This window comes from Alligator mississippiensis, chromosome 3 (genome assembly GCF_030867095.1).
Source record: "Alligator mississippiensis isolate rAllMis1 chromosome 3, rAllMis1, whole genome shotgun sequence".
Lineage (NCBI taxonomy): Eukaryota > Metazoa > Chordata > Crocodylia > Alligatoridae > Alligator > Alligator mississippiensis.
The window spans coordinates 61062578-61085679 of NC_081826.1; the positions used below are offsets into that span (position 1 = coordinate 61062578).

General features: G+C 43.3%; 1 long non-coding RNA gene across 1 annotated transcript in view; it reads left to right on the forward strand.

The window, feature by feature from the left end:
• The window catches only part of LOC109285948 (uncharacterized), a 213278-nt gene extending 191893 nt beyond the window's left edge, over positions 1-21385 (forward strand). The window contains exons 2-3 of the long non-coding RNA XR_002093851.2: positions 18563-18668; positions 20671-21385. This is a non-coding gene — a long non-coding RNA (uncharacterized LOC109285948). The remainder of the gene's footprint in view (positions 1-18562; positions 18669-20670) is intronic.
• The last annotated feature ends 1717 nt before the right edge of the window (positions 21386-23102 follow it).

Consider the following 23102-nt stretch of genomic DNA (forward strand, 5'->3'; position numbering starts at 1 on the left):
TTAAACCCCCACCCTGCCTGTACAGTCCCCAGCTGGGGTATGCCTGGAGGGGGAGAGGGAAGCAGCCCTTGCCAGGCTTTTCTCCCCCACTCACTGCTCAAGGGGTGGGAGTGTTGCCAGATCCCAACCCCTAGCTATCACTCTGAGGCAAGGGAAGAGTGGGGAGGGAGGACTGTTTGCATCTGTTGATGATATTGAGCTTTTCAATCTCCTCCTCCCTGCTTCTTCATACTGTCTGCAGCAAACTGACAGCAGTCACAGGTCGTATTCATTGCAAACCAGGTCATTTCTCACACCTCTTTCTGTCCCCTGTTGAACACTGACAGATTGCGGGCGTTGAAGCAAGCAAACCAGCAGGGAGCTTATCAAAACACATCACTTATCAGCCCATCAAGCCCTACAAAAGATAACAAATGCATCTCTCTCATTAGTTTCAAACGCTTCTTATTCAGGGTGCATTTGCAAGCCACTGGCTTCTAGCGCTAAGAGGACATCATTCTGTCTGCTTTTGTTCCAGTGAAATTGGAGACTTGCACACAGACACCTTTCAGCATTAGCTAGCATGTGGGGGGCATGGTCAGATGCTGGCTGGGGTCCCTACCATGGGAGAGGGGATGGAGAGGGGGATCCCTGCATAAGCAATGAACAGTAAGCATTGGTGTTGCAGGGGAAAACCTGGCAGATGCTGCAGTCCCCCACCTCCTCAACCAGCTGGAGCTCCGGCTAGGGAGGAGAGAGGTGGGGCCATCCCTGCTCTCTGGAGCAGACAGCCCAGCGCAGCCCAGAGCTGAAAAGCATGCTGGGACACTGGGAGACTCTGATTTAACTTAAACCAGGAAGGGGTCTGGGACAGAAGTTCCATAAACTGGTTTGACCCAAATCAGTTACTACATTCAACCAGGTTTATCTTAAACCTGTTTTGGCCATTTTGAAACTGGTTTATGTGCACTGAACCTATGCTGTATTACAGGTTTAAACCAGTTTCTGATCAGTTACACCAGTTTATGTGTAACTTCTGTCCCTAGCCTAAAGCTCTGGTGATTAGAAATCCTTTATGCAACCATTCACATTGGGCCAGATCCAGCTTGGTCACGTAGACACCTATATTCAGACATATCTTATTGCCTAAAATTGGGTGTCTGGCTTCAGGAGGACAATGCAATTTGAATAGGTTTATGAGCCCAGGATCCCCATGCAGTCGAAGTGGGGACTTAAACACCTGTGAACAGTGATCCAGAAAGCCTGGAAGCATACATGGGTAGCCAAAAGGAAGCACAAAGCATGAGGGCAGGTTCTGAACTCCTGCCCACCTTCAGAGTTTAAGCTACACAACATATACATGTGATCACTTACAATCCAGAACACACAATTCCACTTGTGAAGGTAGGTGTTTAGCTGGAGAAAGGCGTATGCCTATCTTTTGCCTAATGTGTGGCTCTCCTTAGTCTGAGCGACTCAAAATCACATTTCCTACATTCTAAGAGAGTGCCTTAAACCTGAGATGGCATAAGCTGCCTTCAATAGGAAACACCCCTCCTATTGAAATGAAACCATGGGACATTCAAGAATGCAAGAGAAATGGGGCAGGAGAACAAGCAAGGGGCAACCTGACTCTGTGGTCCAGCTAGGACAGTGGGAAACCTGGGTTCTGGTTGCTGCTGCCAGGGTTGGTTTTGATCTTTAACCAAAGAGTATTTAACATAAAATTGACATAGTGTCTTGGGAGCCGACACCACCCTCAGTACTGATAAGTTTTAGCTGAACTCAGTGCTGTCAGTATGATTCAGATGTGATTGGAGCATGCCTGGTAATCAGGTTCCTGTGGGGACAATAATGCTAGAGAAATGCCTATCTGGATCACAGCAGAGCTTAGGTGGGAGCAAGGAGATCCGACTGGATCACTCTGAAACATGCCCCGACGCCCCAATCTACCAACTAGGGAACCCTGCAGTCTAAAATGGATGAACTTAGGTGCCTAATGCAGTTTGTGGCTGCTTGAGCAGCCAATATGGACAGTTCCTTTGAACTGGAATTCAAAATTCCACCTGTCTTGTTTTAGATGCTCATGGAACTAATCCGGAGCTGTCCCTTGGCACAAAATGTGGGGCATGTGCAGAAAGAATGTAAAAAGAAACATTTGCATTAAATAACATTAAGATTTGGATTCAAGTGCCCAAAAATCAATATAATAGCCAGACTGTCTACTCTGCTTCATTTGCTAGATATTTCAGGGGTCTAGAGACAAGGATACAAGCTTGACATTCAGTGGGCCTGATTCCACGTGTCGTGGTCAAATATTCTTTTGACTTCATATGGAGTCAAATGACTTCATACAAATTCATATGTCTGGGCCAGAAATCTAGGATTGGGTTCCCAGTATGCTTGAATGGCCCAATAAAATGGATTAGTAATGGCTAATGAAATTCTGAATGCTGTCTTTTCAGTAGTTTTAAAGCAATCATGCATGTGAATCCTATCTCCCTGCTGCCTCTCCTTCTGCCTCCAATCTCTCTCTCTCACACACACACACACACACACACACACACACACATATTAATTGATTTCCCATTGTCTCTTCTGAGGAGGAAGATTCCTCTTGCTAAAAAAAGATGTCAAGCTCTGGTCCCATTAATTTTTGACAGGGTACATGGTCTGAGACATTGTTTTACAACAACAGGTCAACTTAATTTAGTGACACATAGAATAATGTTACGCATTTGATATCCCATTTAGAAATGAGTCCACGGTGAAATGAGGTGATGTGTTGTTTATGTGAAAGAATATTTGTACTAGATACCTGATTTTTTTTATAATCAGTCCTAACAGATTATTATCGAACTAAAGGAAGCCTCTTAAATGCTCAATTTGTGTACGTGTAAATGAAGCTGTGCAGAAAGGCCTCAGGATAGAATGAAGTTTATGAGACTGTAAGCAAGCTGTGTTTATATAACTGTTTGGAAATGAAACAAAGAGTTGTTCATGGCTCATTCTGTACACACCATCATCCCTAACAAGCAACCTGGAACAGTTGGGTTTTCCATACTTCATAAGAATGGCACTATGCAGGTGGAGATTCCTCATCTAATCTGAATAGCAATCCTATATTTCATTTAAAAATAACAGGTGTTACCTTATTTACACAATAAACATTCTGATCATATGAGGCAGGGTATTTCGGAAACATTAATTGGTGTAGTCTTAATTTCTGTGTCAAGAAATAAGTGCTGATGAATGCTCTTCTGTATGTTCATTGCTTTATATGTAGGCACTTACACTTCCTATAATTCTGATCAATAATAATGTCCAATGAATAAAATAAGGTTTTGAAGTCTTAGAAGTTCCATGATGTGCATACCAAAGTCACAGTTTCTTTTATTGTTTTATATATGCTGAATGAGTAGTAAGTTTAAAAAATAAAATTAATTTAACCACCTATGATGTAAAGGAACAATATTCAGATTCTTCCAGATAATCTTCTTGGGTCAAATTTAATAAGAAATAACAAAATTACTGTTTCTTGTCATCAATTCACATCTATAAATTGACACACTTGCTTCATAAAACATGCTATTACCAGATTCTCAAAAGAGCTGCCACTTTTTGGTGGTACTGTACTGTTTGCCAAATTTGTATCCAAAGTTGAACTTTGGACACAAAGCAAACATAATATTCAACTATATACACAAATCATCATTCTGGTACTTCTAACGAGAAGTTTGTAAGTAGGAGTCTTTTCTGGAAAAGAATAAATAGGATTCAGCCTGTTGAAAATTTGCCCCTCTCCATATAAAATATCATTGAATCTCCTGTTTGTTTAAATGTACTTATGTCTGATGCTTATAAGAACACCTAGGATTTATGGTTAAAGTAGCTGAGAAATTCTGCTAATTTTGTTTCTTATTTGAGCCAAATATCCATTCTGCAGTCCTTAATCAGACAAATATGCCTAGGGCTGGCAAATTTTTAGGAGCTTTATTCAGACAAACAGTTTCAACAGAAAAAAGTGAACCCCTCCTTTTAGAATAGCCTATGTTCAATTATGGTAGTTAGAGCACTGTTTTAGTGGGTGATATGGTTTCAAGTCTCCTTAAGCAGAGAGAGGATTTCAACATGGGTCCTTTCTATCCTAGGTTCCCAAAATATTCTTATTTCGTATGACAAAAATGGTGCCAATTTTATCTTTGTGTGCTTTGGCATTTTTGTCGATTTGGGAGCTCTTGGCCATCAGAGACGTTACCAGGTATCACTACGTGGAAGTGGCTTTCGTCAATCTCCCCCAAAATATTGAGGAAATGGGAAACTTGGATAGCACAGCCAGCACCACCTCAATTTTGTCAATCCTATTTGTCTAGCTCATTTCCATTGCTTTGCTTCTGTTAAAAATACCTGAAAATGAATCAAACTATTTAACTTTTGCTCAGATTAAAAATTATTTTCATCCTTAATGTTTTTTTTCACTTTGACAAGAAAAACTGAGAATTTTTCACTGAGCTGAAACTTTTTTTCCCCCAGTTTTTTAGTACTGTTCCCAAATTGATAACATTGCTTTAAAACTTACAGTCCAGGGAAGTGAGTTTTTGACCAATAAGGTTTTGAAAATTAAATGTTCTAATCTTTGTTGATAAATGCTGAACTTTAATGCCAGTGTTCATTCCCCAAAAGAGTCCATCTTACATTCCTACCTCAAACAAAACTCTCATCAACCAGGCACTCAGACTAGACACAAAATATGATTTTCCATCCATGAATACCTACAGAAACTACATAAAATGCACCCCACCACAGCACCACTTTCCCAGGTTTGGTTAGTTGTCATAAAGTGAATGTGCATGTACGTTTACAATAGTTAACCAAGCCTGGAATCCAGATCTAGATCCAGCATTTGCAGCTGATCCCTGCTGTCTGTAATGAGCCAAACCAAAACATCAGACCTCAGGTTTTCCAGACCTGGATCTGGATGCAAATATTGTGGCCCAGGCTCATCTCTTCTTCTTTTCAGGGAACCCATTCATCAGCGGTGCTGACATTTCCCTGGGCCTTATTTCAGCTGCCAGAGATTTTTTGGCATTTTATAATAAGTCTAATTGCAGTGCATGTGAGTTTCATGGAATGAAGAGGTCTCTCTGCTTTAAAATTAGTAGCTATGACTGCCAAAGTGACATGCAGAAATATTCTTGAGAGCCGCTCAAAAGCTTGATGAGAGTTTCCAAGGCCACACAACAAAGTGTGCTGACTTTTTCAACCTAACAAATGTGGTTTTCCAAAATATTTATCTTCGTTTTATTCCTATGGGGCTGCAGCTAAAAGAAATAGAGCTAGCAGTTTTTAGACTTAACCATTTGCTTTCCATTTTGATGAACTTTCATCTCTTACTGTGCTGCATTGACTATTTTGAGTATTGGCTCCTCCACTAATAAAATTTTACAAGTGATTTTGAAAATAAGCAAAACTATATTATTCCTTTTTAAACTCATGAAATAAATATTCCATCAAAGAGACTTTTATGTTTCACAGTGGCAGTTCTCAAATGACTTGCACGGTATCATGTTCAAAACCAGGGCACAGTCCATTTTTACAGTAGATTTACTCAATCACAGTTACTAATCAGATTAGTACTGCTTTTATCTCTGACAAATTTTAAAAGTTGGGGGTCATTAAAGAACTTACATAAAGTGAGACACTCTGTGATGCTGGATTCTACTTCTCCAGTTAAACTTTTTTTTTTCTTTACCCTCAGTGACTTAAGAGGGGAGGGAAGTAATAGAAAGAAATATTTTTTAAAATAGATATTTGTAAATTAAATTACCCTTCTGAGTCTCAGTACAACAAAGCACTTTCATGCATCCATATTGAACAAAGTACTAAAGCTTTAGTTAAGCAAGGGTTTTGCTGAAACAGCCTTCAGCACAAATCCAGGAAGTACAAGGATGGTTGCAAGAAGTATGAGGATGGTTGCAAATTCATTACATTCTGCAGGAATTGCAGGGTTGGCAGTAGTTTTACAAAGAGATTAGATTATGGATTTATACAGGATGGTTTGCATAGGGATGATTCTGCCTCAGATAGAGGGTTGGACAAGATGACCTATAGAGGTACCTTCCAGCCCTGCTTCTCTATGATTTCTATGAATTCCATGAGCAAGAACTGGGCAGGGGGGGCAACTACATGGCATGATGCCCTTTGCTACTATTATAATCTGACAGCTAGCACAAGATGCTGAATTCACCACGCATGGCAGGGATGCTGAGCATGCCCCCCCCCCCCTCCCCCCAGCGCAAGGGCGGTGGTGCTCTAACTGGTACATTAGTATTTAATCGCATATTTGAAGGATATTCTCTCTGCTGCTTGCCCAAAGGAGACTCCCTTCATACTCTTTTTTGTCACCCATGTAAAAGATTTCTACAACAATTGATAACGGAGTCTGTTGGCATACAATGTTAGTAAAAATATTAAAGGATAGAGTCACTTTCTGTTCATACAAATATCTTTCATTGATCTCATGGGGAATGAACTTGCATTTCTCAGGGTAGAATTTGGATGCTAAAATGTATATGCCATTTCCCTTCCCTGTTTCACCAAATAGCTCACTGAAAATAATAGAGCTGTTAAAAATATACAGTTGTAAATGAGAGCAGATGTTTAGATGTAAATGTATATAATATACAACATAGAACACAGCAGTTTATAAGGCACTGGTTATACTGTAAAGAATTTGTCAATTGTTTTTTATTATATAGACAACACTGCATGCAATTAGCAGTAAAGTTGTGGCATAAACTAACAAAAGCCATCACAACATCTGAAGTTAGCCATGCAAATCTACATAAAAGGCTGCATTTGATGCTAGGTTACATCACCACATAATTCAGTTGTTCTCATAAATTAAAGAAGAAAGCCACTTGAATCATTTGTCTCACTAAAATATATTATGCCAATATCCTCTTGTCAGAATATAGGCTAACAGCTCAAGTTACATGGTCATCACTGGGAAATCCTTTCACGCCCTGCTCATTGTGGGAGGGTCATGGATGCAGCAGAGGCAGTTCTGTGTTAATGTAGAAAGAGATAAGGACCAGAGGTTAGAAGATTGGACAGATCTGCTGGATGACAATCTCCATTGTCATCTGGAGTGTGGGGAAGAGGTGGAGGGCAGCATCTGCAGAGGCTACTGTAGTCCTGAAGCTGCAGTAATGGCTCTGTTTGGCCTAATATGCATATATTGGCAAGAGATTGTAGGCATATAGTGAGTGCGTAGAGAAAATACTAAGGGCCCAATCCTATTCTGCCTGTTAAACACCTAAATGTAATCCCATTTCACCCTGATTATGTCCCTGTAAAAAAAACATTTAGGCACCTACTTTTGTAACGTGTCAGCATCACAGCTTTATAACTAAATTGAAAAAGCAGCAAACAAGAGGTTCCACCCATCTTTTGTATTAATTGTTTTGCCAGGATTTAAACAGAAATGAATAGGATCATAGTTAGGTACCTAACTCCACTAAGGTACCTAATACGTGGAAAAAGATCTGGCCCTAGGTGTCACTCCACTCCCAAACCAAGTTGCAGTTCTGAATAACAGTAATTTGTACAGCTACAATGGACCACCAATGAAAGATCACCTTACTGATCTCATCCTGCTATCTCCTGATGTCAGAATTCACACATCCACAGACTTCTACATAATAAAATAATCTATGCAAGTCTAAAGGAGCAAGTCTAGAAGGCAAAGAATGGAGCTCTTAAGAGCATTACAGGAAAAAAGAGACATTCAAGATAATAGATTTTAAATGCAATAAATGTCAATCATTTTTCAATAGAAATCGATGTACTGGGATGTAAAAAGAAATGAAAAATCTCACATCTAGCATTTTACATGTTCTCTATAAAAAGTGACCTTTGAAAAGTTGACATTTTCATTGTTAGCGAGGGAGGAAATGGCGGTACATTTTTACACAGCAACACAAACTCTGGCCCCTAGTGTGTATTGCCATACACTCTTCAAGTACAGGATCTCAAGTCATTTATCAAGTGTTAAAAAATAATGCAGAGCAGTTTTCAAAAACCCTAAACCACATGTGTAGCATCCTGTTTAACTGTATCCTCTGCTGCATGTGCCAGGCATGGGGACTACAGAAGCCTAAACATTTGGAAGAGAAAAGATGGGGGAAAAGCAATACTATACATTTTAAAAAATGCTTCACACACCAAGGCATTTAAGCGCTGTTGACTTACGAAGTGGCAATTGTATATGAAAACCTTCACTCTTTCTTGGGTCAATGAGGAGGTACCCCCTATCCCGTTCACCTTAACAGAGGTGGTGCTTGCAAAAGCGCTTTATTTTGCAGCTTCCATGGCTACAGATCCCCTGAAAACCATCAGAGGTGGTCTCCCCTTGCTAACCCCTGCAAGGTGAATATCATCATCCCTCATTCCTTGTCACCTCAGACAGTTTGCAAGGAATCAGTCATTCACAGCATCACTAACTTGCCACTACAGAACAAAGGTAGCTACACAGTCTTGCACAGCAAAACCCACATAGCTGCACACTTCTGAAATTTGGAACAGGCTGTCCATCCACAGTAAACCATGTTCAAGAACTTTCAAGCTTGATTTTTCTTCTGGACTACTCCAAGGCATTCTTCTTTAGCAAGATCTATATCCACGCCAAATTTCTGCATTTTAGTGCCAGCCATCTTAATGACAGATAATTATAACTATTCAGACGTGAAGAGTTTAGGCACCCATTTAGTTAAGAAAAATATTATGTGATACATCTGGGAGTGGTCAGGCACAACTATGAATTTTAAGTATTTGTAATCGGTCCATAGAACAAAAACAATCTTTGTAAAGTGCAAATTCACATTAAAACTATGCTAATCAAATTTTCCACATGCTTGTGGAGAGTAGAAAAAGTGGGTTGTTCTCAAAGAGTGTATTCAGTAAGAATTCTTTCTTTAGCTCAGATTATAAGAGTCAGGTTTATAAAATGATCTCCAACCCCTTACATGTAATATACATATTTTACACAAAGGTAGAATAAGCCTCTGTATTAAATTTAAGAAAAAAACAACAACTTGCCCCTGATTCATCTGTCATTTATAGATAGATAGATAGATAGATAGATAGATAGATAGATAGATAGATAGACTTTACCAAAAGGCTGATATACATATCTATATCAGCTTTTTGGTAAAAGGTATTGATTTCCTAGGGGGCTCACCACCTAGGCAACTAGTCAGTCTCAAAAACACAGCACCTCTGAAAACTAGGCCCTATATATCTCAAACTGCTCATCCAGAAAAGGAGCTACCTAAAAATTAATGGATGTGGTTGGACATGTTGGTCTTGTTGGTTTTGGGGGAGGGAGAAGGAGAGAGTAGGGGTTTAGGAGTTGATAAATAAGCAGGGCTGTCCTACAGTTGAATAAAAAAAAAATTACTGATTATTGTAATTTTATGAGTAATTGTAGCAGATGTGTATGTCACTGTAGTTTATATAGTACTTTTACTAGTTATGGAGAATTGATTTGAATATTGTCTGTTGTTACAATGATGTTAAATAACCAAGATCCATAAGTATGCTTGAAAAAGTAACAACATTTTAGAGCTTTCAAATGGGACCCTGGGTCTTATACTAAAAGAAGTCCACTAGTTTGAAAATCTTGTTGATAAAATAACATATACAGTATGTATAAACCTAAAAGGTCGCTAATGAGTTTAGTGCCTACCAAGATTTTGGCATTTATAAACAATGGTAATGACTGAATCCAAAGACAGCCCAGATTAGACAAATATTTCCTTTTACAGCAGAGGAGGCCTTCCTAACAGTGATTTATAAAAAAGATCAAACCACTGACAGAAAACAAATATGCAGGAGTAATAAGCCATTTTTTTAAATGAAAACTCACTAAATCTTTGTCTAAACTGTATAGTTTTGCCCTAGGAGCATAGGTTCTGCCAGCAAAACTGCATTCAGAGCTGCTTGGTGGTAGCAAAACTCCTTTTTGCAAACAGACTAGCACCAGCTCACTGTCCCACCTCTACCTGGCAGACAGCAAAAGGCAGTTCTGCCTTCTGCCAGCTGCCACAGCCCCTAGAGCTGGTACCCATCATACACTTTGCCTTTGCCAGCTGAGCTACTGTTGCATAGCTTGTGGAACCACCAGGAGCCATGCAGATGTATATATGCTCTGGCAACTTCCCAGTCAAAATACTAGTGGCCAGTGCAGCCTCAAGTAGATATGGCATGAACATAAAAAACATCACTGTAATGTAAATTCTCAGTACAAGTTAGCTTGCACCATTTAAGTCTTTAGTCAAGCTGTATTTATAGCCTTCTGTGCCATTGTGTAAATGAAGCACCATTGCTGAACCCAAATAGATGAGTACCTAAAGAGTGGTTTGGATCAGTCTAAGGTAGGGTAACAATACATCCCACTTTGGCTGGAGCAATTCCAGATTTCATAGGCTGTCCCAGAGTCCCAGCTGGTTGGTGAAATTGGAAACAAATGTCCCAGATTGGCATCACCTCACCCATACTGCCCACCCCAGTTTCTCCTGACCAGCAGCTGGAGGCAGGGGAGCAGCCTGGGCTGGGCACTGCTCCTCCTGCCTGAAGCAGGAATCGGCTGGGGGGTGAGAGCGGGGAGAACACTGCTATAAGCACACACTGCTTGTGTATGTGTGCATGTGCATGTGTGTGTGGCACCCTGGGCAAACTTGTACTTTGCTGCCTTTTGGTGCCCTCCTGAGCAGCAGCTGGAGGTGGGAGGCAGGCTGGCTGGGCAGCACTCCTCCTTGCCTGAGACAGGGATCAGCTAGGAGGTAGGGAGGGGCAGTGTCCAGGATTTCCTTAAAAATAATATGGTCACCCTAGTGTAAGGAAATGAAGAGCTGTAACAAGCTTTTTAAGTTCCCAGAATGGTGTGTGGAATGCTGACCACTGGAGAAAGAGGGAAGAGACAGGGTGGGGAGAGGACGGGGTGAGGGACAGGGCTCTTACCTCAGGGGAGAGCGGGGAATGAGGGCACTCTCCACTCTCTTCCCTTGAAGCTGGTGCTGTTGCCAGGCACAGGTGGCAGCACAAGCTCTTGGAGGAATGCTGCTGGTGCCCTGTTTGCTCACCCACTCCTGGGAGTACAGCTGTGTTTCCCATGGCAAAGCCTCCAGGCAGGGTGCAATTCCACTCTCCTCCCATTCCCAGAGGACACTATGGACACTGGGATTGTGCAGGGCTGTGCAGGGCATCTAGGGCTGGGCAGGGGCTTTGCAAGGCTGCCCCTGCTCAGCAAAGACTCCTGGGGGAAGGTTGTGGGGGTGTGCTGTACTGGCACTCCTTTGTAGTCAGCACCTGGGGTTAGTGCTCCGCTCATCCTGTCCTAGTTGTGCTACTAAGGAAATGCATCATGGCCTGTGGATACAGTGGTCTAGAATCTTATATAGGATCATGGAGCGACAATCTCTACAATTCAAGTTTGTGAAACCTGCGGGCCAGAAAGAGAGATATGGAGATCTGCCCGCAACTGAGGAATTATCCACTTGAATCCCCATGCAGATTTCTGCACAAAATAAAACTTGTTCAAACATAAATGAATAATACTGGAGCTCTGGATCTATGAATGTAGAAGAGGAGGATTGTAGGGGTTACATTTCCTTCCTGGCGTAATAGGTTGGCAGGCTCAGCTTGGGGTTGCCTACCTGTTAACTGGCTGATTGATTCTGGTCACTTCTGGTTTTGGTCACTCCTGACAATTCTTCCTTCAGGTACTTGTCTGCCTATCTTGTCTTCTGTGACTGATGTCTCTGCTGCTCTTCCTATCAGTTCTTTCCTTGGGTTCAGTTCTTCTCATACTGTTGGACAGAGCTTTATTGACATGGGTTGTTACATGAGTTACTATCACAGACCATGCAACATAACAGAAGGAACAGTGAATAGTATCTGGAATAGAAATTTTAATTTCCAAATCTGCAGCAGGTGTTGCAAAGTTACAATTTCTTTTAAGTTGCCTCTGCTGATTTTCTCATTTTTTTTCATATAATGGATATTTTTTCCACTTTACAAAAATATTAACTGTTCACATAAAAAAATGTTTCTATCCGGTTTGGTATAAGGTATGCTCAAACATGTGATGGGTCTCCAGTTAGGATGTGTGAGGCATGAAATTGTGTTACAGTCCTGAGGTTGAAGTGCACAGTGGAGGGTGTCTAATAATATCATGATTCTGGGCTCTGGTGCTTGCCCCCTGAGGCTAGGAAAGATTTTTTTTCTCCTCCTGCTTGGTGCTGCTATCTTTTCTCAGACAGCATTGTGTCTTCACTTTCCTCAGAAGCCTTGGGTGTCGGCCACAGCTGAGGCTTGGGATTTTGACTGGTGTGCTGATGCTCCTGCTGGACTTAAAGGCCACGTCCAGATGAGCATGGACATATGGTTCCCCAGGGACAAGTAGCTGCAGTGCACCTTGCGCCACAGATACTTGTTCCTGGGGAATGCCCATATCACGTGCACTTTGACATGTGGCAAGTTACTATGGGGGCAGTAGGAGAGGCTGGGCTCAGCACTGTGCTGACCCTAGCAGCCTTACCTGGGGCCCTGGGGGCCTCCTGGGGTTGCAGCTGTGGCGATTCTGCCTGGAGAAGCCTGGCTGGCAGCTGCAGTTTGGCACCAAGCAACCCGACTCCACTTTTCAGTGGCTTGCGCTGCCCATGCATGCACTGCTCCATTTTTTTTTCTGCAGGTTTTTTTGATTTGTGGATATTCAGGGATCAAAAAAAACCTGCAGAAAAAAATAACTGAAGCAGCACACACGTATGCAGTGTGCCCTTGCAGTACGGAGAACACCAGACTATGTGGTATATGGTGCTGCAGGCATGTTTGCAGCACCACATACGGCACATCCATGCTCATCTGAATACACCCAAAGAGTCTTGGCTCCTCTGTTTCCTAGCTAAAGAGTCCTGCTCCTCTGTTCAGGGTCAAACCAATGGCCATATTTGGGATCAGGCATCATCATCTTCATTGGATGTCTTCAGTGTATTGTAACACACCACATCCTGTCCTTGCGTTGCTAGAATGTTGCCAGTGTCTTCATCTCTCTGCTTTACCTGTGGCAAGTTAAAGGGTATTCTGATGTTCCAGCCATTGTGCTTGGTAGTTGAGTATGAGCGTTGTTCCTGAAATTAAGAATAGGTTAGATAAACACTACACAAGTGTATTTCAGACTGGGATACACATACCCCTGGGGTTTACATGGTACTTTACCCCAGTAATTTAGGTACGTGCCTACATTTTAATAATGGTGGTAGAGTTTCTAATTGGTCAAGACCAATGTCATTGCCACCAATGACATTGCCACAGTAATGGCATTGCCACAGTTTGATGTTAGTGAACATGCATAGATGCATGAGATATAGAGAATACAAAAGCAATATTTTATAGGTAAAGGGGCATACAGCCAAAAATGTTTGAAAACCACTAGACTAAATAATATTATGAGGTCCCTTCCAGCCTACTTTTCTATGATGACGCTCATCTGATTGCTCCACATGCTGTCCATCTCGATTACAGAACCTGGATCCTGTTTTGTAGTTTGGTCTGTATGTTGCTGAAAATTTTCAGGAAATATCCTGACTCATGCAAAACTCCCTATTGAAGTTAAAAAACTTGTGTTAGTAAGGTTTTGCAGTATCAAGCCCTTGACCTTTAGCATATCCCAGCTTCAGAGAATGTCATTTTGGTTTGTGTTCTAACAACAACTATCACAATGAGATCCTAGTGTGTGACTCCTAGGAGCTTTGATAATACAAATAATAATGATAGTAGTTCCCAATCTTTTTGCATGGTGACTCCAGACTTGTGATACCACTTATGGGTGGCTTTAACCTCTACTTCCTACTTGTGTCCAGATGATATAATTATCTTTCTTTGGGGCTTGCAACCCCTCTTCTAAGTGCTGTGATCATGATCCCTACTTTGACAACTGCTAATCGAAGAGGTGGATTGTCTTGGAGCAGGGCCACTCTTGGAACAGATCTCCCTGCATTTAGAATGGTTTTCTCTTGTGAGGTGATTTGTAAAGAAAGTTTTGTTTCAGGTTCTGGAACCGATTGCTTTGTTGCTTGATCTATTCTCCTCAGTAGTCACTACATTGCTCTCTATGTTTTACTGTAGTTCTTGGTACACTATCATTCCTGGTTCAGATTGCATATCTAAATGTGATTGGTCCTAAATGACGAGTGGGTCTGAAAGGGTATAACATGGAAGAAGCATGTGCCTTGGAAGACATCTAGATTAGATCATTTGGGACCTGCTCCTGTTTCCATTGTGGCCAGTTGCAAAACATCTATTGAATTCAGTGGGTGAAGGCTCTAAAAGCTTGTTTAAATTACATTCATAAGTATTCTTTTATGTATTCAAGCTGGGAACTGCATCAGACTCAACCTAGGGTAAGAAGACACTAACACATTTAATTTAGTTTAGTTTCGTTTAGTTTTTTTTAATTATGGCTGTGCTGTCATAAGAGAATCTTGGTAAGATGGGCTGCATGATTCAGTTGTACTGGGTGGAATCCCCAACTTCACATTTTTAACTTAAGCTCATTTTTGTTTGTCTAAACCAACAGGATCTGTAAACCCTTCAACCTATGTCTTTTCTTCTCACCTACTATGTATTTCATATTCTGTTGGTGATACCCTTCCTTCACCTCTCTAGCCAATGAAAGTGTGGTGATAATGGACTCTGCTGGAAGCCAGATGTGGCTTTCTGACAATCTTTGCCTAATACAGGGTTCAGAATGAATCTAGTAGGGAGAATTTATGGGATTTATAGAAGTCTGCTAGGAAAGCAGAATTTTTGGTGCTGGCTTGAATTACATTTATTAAGATGTTGGACTTCAAAAGATCGTCAGGAAAAAAAACAGAAGAAATGGGGACTTTGTCAGGGGGGCTTTGTCAGTGAGACTTCAGTAGGAACAGGTTTTCACCCTAAATCTTTAAAATGACTGTTAATTTTGAGCATCTCCATTTGTGACATACCAATAGCCTGAATTTTAGAGGCCGAGAATTTGATTTTTTTGGTGCTCATAAACCACCCTTGATGGCTTGGTTGTTTCAAGTTGGGCATGAAACTTTATTTGATACTACTGTAAACATAAACTCTTGCTTTCATTAAGGAACTGGTACTCAGGAAGGAAAACGTGATCACAGTAAGAAACATTAATTTCTCTTTCCTAGTTGTATTTCATTGCCATTGTAATGGAGCCCTGCTGCCTACAGAAACAGGGAGGTTCCGGGAACTTGTGTGGTACCCTGGTAGGGAAGCAACGCTATACTTGGGGTAGAGGCTTGCCCTCTTAAAGGGCAGAGGGTTGCTACTTTGTTGTTTATGTTACAGCCCAGGGGATTTACATTACTGTTTCAACCAATGGTTTGGGATGAGGTAAGAGGAGGTAAGGAGGCCTCATTAATGCCCAGGGGGCACTCGACTGCCTTGGGCCCAGCCAGGGGTAGGCTCAGGGCTTGATCCCTTATTGAGCCCAGAGCGGCACCAGAGAGGATGCAGCCACAGAGGGGCCAGGGGCCAGGGGACCGGAGATGGAGGGGATAAGCAAAAGCTAGTGCCTCAAAGCCAGATACGATTCAGTGGGCCTAGGCTAGAAGGTCTAGCTAGATTAAAGGGGGCAGAGGCCAGAGCAGGGCATGGTCACAGAGCAACCAGAGGGGCATCACGACCACTCCTGGGACCCCACTGTGTTACAGAGCCAGTCACGACAGCAACAACAGGGGCCAGAGGCTTGCATGGAAACACTGCTGGCCCAGTAGCAAGGAGCCTCCCTGAAGCTGGTCCAAGCCAAATCAGAAAGCACCTGCAACAGCTTAGGGAGGCAGGTGACCAGCAGGGCCAGAGCCAGGGAGCCATATAAACCCAGGCCCTGAACCAGCGCAGGGTCAGTATGGCCCTGCAAGCTGCGGGGGAAGGAGCGTCTGGCTAGGAAAGCTGCAAGGGAGAGCCTGGAGGAATGCTGAGCTGCCTTGGGACTACCAGTGAGACTCTGGGAGCTTACAAGGATATAACCCAGAGCTGGGGGTTATGTTGGTACCCAGTGAGGGCTTCCCCAAGTGTTTGTTTGTCTACCCCGAGATGGGGAAGGTTTGCCATTGTGGCAGTGTGCTGTTTTCCCTTTTGTTAATGTTTGCTTGCCCAGAAGGAAAAGTTTGTGTTAAGCGGTTGGTTACTATTTGTGCCTTAAGTTATCTTTGGTTGTTTGAGGTCAGGACTGTGAGGGGTAGTTTTGGAGATCCCATTAGTGCCCTAGGGGCACATAATCACCTTGAGCCCTGCTGGGAGCAGGCTCAAGGCATACTGAGGGAGCAGTAAGCCCAGAGCAGGGCAATGTTTGGGACCAGAGAGCCCAGAGCCTCCAAACCTGGGCACCATTTGGGGATGGAGAGCTCAGAGCCGGGAGAAGGGAAGAAAAAGGGGGCTGAGGCTGGGAAAGACTGAGTCCTGACAAGAATATAAAGACCCAAGGCAGCCCAGTGTCCAGTTAAGGCCATGTGCCCTGAAATATATAACTAGCCCTGGAAGCCAGTGAGTGAGACCAGGTTTGGGAAGTCCTGGGGCAGCCTCCTTTTCTTTTAAACACTATAACATCAAGGTATAGTGGGTGAGCAAAGGGGAGAGTGAACTAACAGGGCAAACCAAGCAAGGGCTGAGCAACCACCAGGGGGCATCACAGCTACCCCGTGAGATGAGCACCTGGTTACAGCCATAAACGGGTGATACACAGTTGACAATGGATTAAGTTTGTGGCTGTAAGATATTACTGATATGCTTTTTCATTCTGAGACAGCTTCTTTACATTGTTTCTAATAGAAAAAAATAGAAGCTATGGATTTGTTAAACCAGTGGTGATCAGTTGCATTACTTCTTGTAGTCCTGACAGACATGTGAAGGAAGCAGCTTCCAGTGAGACTATAGCTACAATAAATTTACTTCTAAATACTGAGTCCCTTTGTTGACAGGTTTTATTATTTACAGTAATAAAACTATATGGTGCATAGGTCACTCTAAACCCCTAAGTAAGTGCTCTTATGATAATTAAAAGTTGTTATGGGGAAGGAAATCAACTTTACAGGAAAGCTGAACTAACTGGTTAATAAGAGGGAAGAGGAAGTGGGTAATGACAGGAGAGGGGAGGTGCTGCTGAGAATGCAGGAAAAGAGAGGAGGTACTAAGTGGGGAAGGGATTCTTACCTCCTTCAGTGACTTCAAGACCCCAGCTCTTGCTTGCGTGGGCGGCCCAAAAGATGGGGTACAAACATGCCGCTGAGTCTGTTCCTGGATTTGCCCTTGTATACTACATGATACTGGAGTACAAGGAATTAAATCCCATGCTAGCATTTTATCCTCTGACCTGGGAGTCCCCTGCCAGCAATTTCTGGCAGCAATTTCTGAACGTACCCAAATAAGTAGAGAGTATAATGAATGGCTACCTCACCAGGAGAAGCAGCCCTTCCTTCAGAAAAGAATGGAGAAACCTGAGTAGGATGGGCTGCCACTAACTGTTTTGTAGCTTTTCTGTGGATAAACAGAGAAATCCCATATCCAGGGCTGTCAGTCTAGTGTCTTTTACAAGAATAAAATTTCCAGGGATGGGAACAAGAAGCAAAGTTAAAACCAAAAGTGAATTTGTGAGCTGATTTTTTCACCACTACCTTTTATTACATACAAACAGACAATATTTTCCAAAATAGTGATTAAATTCTTCACAAATTGAGCTTGTAGGGTTATTAGTAATTACCATGCAAGGGAAATATTGTTTCCTGCTCTCATCTCAGTTTAATAAGAGAGTAGAAAATCTTTTTTTGTGATTCCACTAAGAATATGTTTCTAATAGAAACTGTTTTGCAAATGAAAACACTGCCTAGGTAAATCAATCAACCGCATGATGAATGTTAGAATCTCTGATTAATAGTTTATGTATGAAGTATAGATTAGTTGGCAGGCAACTAACTGAGAATGACAAAGGAGGATTAAGCAAATGAAAAGCACAGCTCCCTCCTTTACAGTTGTTCATGCAATAAACAATACCACAGCAAATACAGTCTGTTTTGTAACACCCACAGCGACTATTACTTTATGGTTTTGACATATTTATTAGCTCATCAGGCAAAGTCTGCAGCATCAAGAATTGCATTGATAAGAAATCCTTATATAGTGCTTAAACTAATCATGTAAGACTATTTTAGACATATTGAGCCAACTGCATTCCTGGCATAAATTAATCTTGCTCATTAGTTAAGAACAAAGTTGCCATGGCTGCACAAAGAATGTGAACATTTATGGCCTAGTCTTTAATCAAATGAGTAGTGTTTTAGCTATGAGAATATTCCAGTTGTAATAGTGGCAGAAGTGAAGGAGGCTTTTGTAGTAGCGTTTTGGTGAAAAGTTTCAACTTAATTGTAGCTGAGAGGGAAAAAAGTACCTTTTTGTAGTATTTCCATAACATAATTTTATGTTCAAAGCACTGTACAAACATTAGTTTATTAATCTTTCTTTGTTTCAGGAGGCTCGGTGTCATTTCATTCATCTTCCAGGTGAAGAAAATGAGATGGGCGAACTGCCTTGCTTCAAAGCCTCAGAGTTCTGAGATGTGATTTTGACATGCAAAAGTAAGTGCAATACTAGTAGTGGCTATGTAGGATGCATGAATGTCTTCAACAGGGACAGGAGTGGATGCTTCAGAGGGAGAGCACTGAACCAGGTACATCTAGAATGACCTGTCCCCAGTTCATTATCCTCCCTGGCACTGATTTAGAGATGCCAGAGGAAACATCTCCAACTGTTCTGTTGCAGAACAGACTCAACTGCCTTATAACCAGTGGCAGTGCATAGGAGGTGCACGGGGGTGCGTGTGTATCCCCTGAGAGAGCTGGTGCATTCCCTAACAAGCCATGCTCCCTGCTCAGGTGATGAGCAGGGAGAGCAAGTGGGAGTGCCAGTGCCCACCCTGAGAGTGCTAGCCGGGGAGTGGGAGCACCGCAGCCCCTCCTGGAAGCACCACAGCCACTTCCAGGAGTGCCACGGGCCTGCAACCCTGTGACCCTCCCAGTCAGCATGATCGGTCATGGGGGAACACCCCCACCAGTTGCTGACTGGTCGCTGGGGGGGCACATGCCCCCCCTGACTAAGGTGGCACCAGTCACCCATGCTTGTAACTGTAATTCACATTTATACTCCTCTATGAATTTGCTTCTGGGATCTTTTGGTAACCTTCAGTCAATGTTAGTAGTGGCTATCTAGGATGAATGAATGTCATATTGCTCCCATGATTACCCTAACTTAAAGAGATATAGTTTCTGTTTCCAGTTTGTTCACGAACATGCTTGAATCTATTGGGAGGACAGAAAGTGCTTCAGTGGTGTTCTCCAAGATCCCTATCCACTCCTACCCTGTACACTCTGAACGTAGAAATGAAGCAGTAAGGTTGTTCCAGAGACATCCCCACTGCTGCATTCAAGAGTACCAGAGAGCGATCTCAAGAGCATCAGTGGAGGTATCCCTAAGCATCCTTGCTGTCTCACTTCGAGGTTTGGAGCATATAGTAGAAGCAGGTGTGTGGGACTTAGCTTTTGGCAGCAGTGTCAAGGCACCATGGAGCCAGTGTAGACATGTCAGGTGCTTGTACATGTGAGGCGGGTTTAGTTCCTCTAAATTGAAATGGTGGGTCACAATTAAAAACCCACAAAATTAAAAACCCACCATTTCAATTTAGGGGCTTCTGTCACAGTGACAGAACAGTGACAGCCTGCTGTCAGCTCACCCGCCCCCACCCCCCACCCCCGGCCGTGGGAAGGCTCCACCAGAAAAAAAAAAAAGCAGTGAGGGACCCACTTTTATTTTTTTCCTGGCAGAGCCTGCCTGCCTCTCCCACAGCCAGGGAGTGAGCTGCTGGCAGGCCCTGAGCTGTGGCGGGGAGGGAAGACGGGGGGGCGGCCCTTCCCTCTGCAGCAGCTGTGCATGTATAGCTTTGCTGGTGATCAGCTGATTTGCTGAACTTCCTCCCTTGGGTTTTAGCATGAAGATATCCCTGAACTGCTCTGCCAGGAACTCAGATGCAGGTGTTCTTCCATGCCCTGCAAAAAGGCTTTTATCAGTAAAAATAACAGAAGAGCTGATAACTGAAGAGGCATGAAGCAAACTTATGAACAGAGGTGTGGTGCAGGGGTGGAGTGTAGTGGAGTTGAGGGCTTGCCTAAGTAGGGAGGATTATCCCAGCCATGCAGTTGGACCAATTAAAAATATCACTCAAAAAAATCCTTGGCTCTCAAAGGTTCTTAATGTCAACCAAAAATCATTGCTTTGGGAGACAGGGACCTTTGTAGGCAGCAGTGGAAGAAGCTATTTTTTTTTTAATTGTGCAAATATAAAGGGCACTAATTAAAGCATGCTCCATATTTCCAGAAACCCGATTTCTCAAAAAAAATAATTAAAAGAATTAAAATGATAGTGTCTTAGGAAGTAATGAATGTAAAAAAGAAAAATAAAGAAACTCAAGTAATTCATCCAGGTGCTCCAAGTCCAGTGTTTTGTAACACATATGTAGTGTCCCAGCCAAGAGTGTTATTTAACTACTGAGGGAGCATATTTCCAGTAATAAATCCTTTTTTTCAGGATAAAGCAAATACTTCAGCTGTTCCTCATCCCAGAGGATGCCTATGTAAAGATCATTCTTCATCTGCACCTGCTCCTGTATATTTTAAAGCATTTTCTAGTTTGCTTGAGCAAACCATCATGCTGTCTCTTTTCCTACATAAACCTGTCCGTCTAAAATCAAAAAGACCATAAAGGTTCAAGATATATTACACTATCAAACTAATGTCTTATGTGTTCGCTATCTTCAGAATTGTATCCTGTATCTGCAAAAAGATGTCAGTGAACTTATTTAGACTGATTCTATATTTAAATATGTAGTTGAAAGATTATTTAATCACCAGTAAATGTAATTCTTCTGACCTCAAAGCTCTCTCAGATTCTAGTGTTTTTTAATTCTATGAAGCAGATTGTTCTAACACAATGTAACATTCATCTGAGGAACAGCTATCAACTTTTCTAGGTTAGCTGGTGTAACTCACATTAGCAAAGTAATATAGAATCTGTTACTAACAAAATAAGTGCTTTTTTAAAAATAAAAAACCAGATGGCTAGGGTCATCTGACCTTGGTCCTCTTTCCTGCCAGGGGCAGGGGGTCGGACATGATGATCCATTGTGGTCCCTTCTGACTCTACAATCTATGAATCTATGAATCTATAAGATGGAGAACCCCAAATCATGTACAATTCTAAGCTTTCTATATGTATGTGTGATATAAATATATATGACAACATTGACATTGTACACTTGTTTTCTTTGTAGACAGCATATAAATCAATATGCTTCACAGACTGATTCCTCGTTTTATTGATAAATGCAAGGTGAAAGCAGAAGGTTGATATTTTACCATGATTCTATTACTTCACTTCATGACATAACCATGCATTTTAGTTTCTTAAAATGAGATTTTAAAAAATGTCTCATTCCATACTTTTTAAAAATGCATATACAAACCACAAGAGGGGTTGTCCAGTTTTGCAAATGGAGCTTGTTAAATGTTGAACCTAATGCTGTTAGGGGAAAGGGAAAAGCAGGGTACAGAAGTTTAGGCAGCCTGTCCGGGAGGCACTCTAACTATGGCACTTTACACAAAGAGCCATAAGTCCGAGCACCATTGAATCTAACACGTAGGCAATGTGTAAGGGGGGGTAAGTGCCTCCCCTGAGATTGGCTGCCGCCGAAGCTGCCTCTGGCTTCTGCGAGCAGTCACTGCTTGCTACCTGCCCCCTCCCCTCACTGCCGACATGACCAGTAGTGTCTGGCCCCACTCACCAACACCCCACCCCGCTCCCCTGCCACCAACACTGCTACCGCCAGCTGCGAGCAGTCCTTGCCACTCACCACTACTGACACTGACGCTGGTGGCTTTGGGTGGCCCCTGCTCACCACACACCACTATGGTGCCACCCTAATCTCGGGAGGCACCAGTTGCTCATGGCCCAAAAGGCATTCACCGGGGGGGGGGGGAGGGGGGTTGGACCCTGCCTGCACTGGCCCAGGCCAGCAGGTGGAGAGGCTACAGCAACTTCTCCGGAGGCTCCTGAACTGCCCCTCTCCCCTGCCAGCTGGCAACTATCAGCAGCAGCCCCAAGCTCCCCTGCCATGCAGCCACCCCCCACCCCACACACACACACACTGGGGTCTTGGGGGGAACCAGGCTGGGCCTGTTTGGTGGGTGGGCTCCTTTTCTCCCACTCACCACAAAGACATTTTGACAGTGGCAGCCTCATGGTGCCTGGACCTGGGGCAGGGGGGTGGGGAATGGAGTCCCCCACATCTTGTGGGCCCTGCCTGGCTCCCCACAAGACCCCAGCAGGGGTATCTGGGCTGGCCTCCAAGGCAGGTGGGCTCCATTTCCCCCCATCCCACCCCAGCTCCAGGCACAGCAGCCACAGCTGTTGTTCTCACACAAGGGGTGGGGAAGGAAGGGCCTGGCCTGTCTCTCCCCAATACCCTAGGAGAGGTAGCTGGTGAGGAAGGGTGGGGCGCACACAGCAGTGGGTCCTCCCTAGCTGTGCAGAGAGGAGACAGAGGTTTTCTGTCTCCTTTCTTGACAACCCTGGAGGCAGGGTTGGGCCAGTGCTCACTGGTATGAGCACCAGCCCAGCCCCAAAAAGCCAGATGGGCTGTGGGCAGGATCATAGTGGATTAGCACACAGGACCATGGGGCCCCTGCCAGACAGGGCCCCCCCAGATGCCTAAGGGTTCCCTTAAGAAATGGTGGGTTTCCCCTTGCAGGCAGGTAGCATTCTAGCTAGCCAAGGGGTCCTGCTTGAGGCTGCCAAGAGGGAGACGCAAGGGGCGCTGCTTGCATGTGTGCAGCTGCACCTGGTCAGGAAAACAGCTGGGCAGCGTGGAGAGCAGCCCTCTGCGGGTGAGGAAAGGGCATGTGGGGGCAAATCAAGGCCCCCACAGTGAGTGAGGGAGTGGGGCTGGGCCTGCTGTCCAGCCA